The sequence below is a fragment of the Nanorana parkeri genome, unplaced genomic scaffold, assembly GCF_000935625.1.
Source record: "Nanorana parkeri isolate BGI_ZX_2015 unplaced genomic scaffold, ASM93562v1 scaffold26, whole genome shotgun sequence".
Classification (NCBI taxonomy): domain Eukaryota; kingdom Metazoa; phylum Chordata; class Amphibia; order Anura; family Dicroglossidae; genus Nanorana; species Nanorana parkeri.
Window position 1 is genome coordinate 905,915 of NW_017306294.1, and position 1,526 is coordinate 907,440.

General features: G+C 41.7%; 1 protein-coding gene across 2 annotated transcripts in view; it reads right to left on the reverse strand.

Annotated features, from left to right (window-relative positions):
* Window positions 1-1,526, reverse strand: part of UBE2H (ubiquitin conjugating enzyme E2 H) — a 45,631-nt gene that overhangs the window by 42,794 nt on the left and 1,311 nt on the right. The window lies entirely within an intron of this gene.

Here is a 1,526-nt window from a genome sequence, read left to right on the forward strand (position 1 = left end):
AAAAAAAAAAAAAAAGAGAAGCCTGCATGATAGGACGGGGAATGAAACCAGTTGAATGAGTCAGAATTTCTGCAGGCTGGTTGTCATTACAAAGGCCAAAACATTTCCACCTTCAAATTAAACAGTTCTACAAAAGAAACAAAGACCCGGGTACTTGAGTATCTTTGTACTAATCGAGTTATAGAAAACAAAACACACAAAAAATAAAGAAAACAAAACATTAGAACACCGGAACCCGACGCTGGACAGAACTTAGGCCTATGTTAGAATTATTTTTTTTTTTTATTCCACCCGGTCACATTCTGCCTACTTCATCTTCAACAACACCTCCTTTCATAGGAAAGCCACAAGACAAAACCGGTAGTGTCTTTTACTAATACACATAGGCAAAGGGCTGGTATAGCAAGGGTGGAAAGAAAAAACAAACAAGTACCCCCTACAAGTGCAGCCCCTTTAAAGCCACTGGTGCCAGACAGGCCCCTATGAAGAATACAAGGTCTGCAGGCCACAGAGCCAAGTTAACATCTGAAGTGCCAGAGGGCTGAGGTTTGAAACTGATGACTAGCCAGGTTTAATCTACAAAATTAAGCCCATAAACCAGATACATTGAAACAAAGCAGACTGACCTGTTACACACCAATCCCCTGCCCACCCCCAGATTATTATTAGTCTACATCCTCTAGATCACTAAAAATACACAGGTGACCCTTTCTTTACTGAAGAGTCCTGCATTGCAGACCTGACAAGTCCAATAGGATTCTTTGTGTTCGTTTAATGCAATGACACTTTCAGAACTCATTGTGTCTGAAGCTAGACAGGAACAAAGACGAGAGAGCTGAGTATTTTAAACCCTCCCGTCAACAGGACTTCTAAACCTACCGTACGCCCTGCGGCCAGGGATCTAATTTAAGCTATAGGGTAAAGGTACCTGCAAGCACCACGCACACTGACAAATATGGCTTTTTATCTCCACAGACACTTTAAAATAGGATCAAAAAAAGGGGTGATGTCATTTACAGTCCTCACACGCTAACATGGAGCCAGAGATTACAGCCTTTTGTTAGCCATGTTTCCATATAACAACTACACTGTCAGGATTATAAGAATTATAAGAAAGAGGGGGGGTTGGATGACATCATCCACTAAGGGGAATACAAACAACACACCACCATATGGGTACACCAAAACAACGATCACCTGTACTGCTCCCCATTATCAGACTAAATATCCAACCCAAAGTTTTGTGATAAAATAGCAGAAAAAAAAAAGAAATTCAACAAAGCGAAGGCCAAAACAAAAGCAAGAACAACAACGAGGTCATGTGGGTTTTGTAACCACACAGCAAATGTCATGATAAAATTGCTGTGACATTAGAAACAAAGAAGTGAACATTGCATAGTTTTACAACCAAGGCACAGGAGGACTTACATGACTTACCTCTACCCCACCCCCACCCTGTCCCAACCACCATATCACACAAACCAGCAAAGTCTCCAAGTCTACTCCCCCCCAGGCCTTCCAGAGTT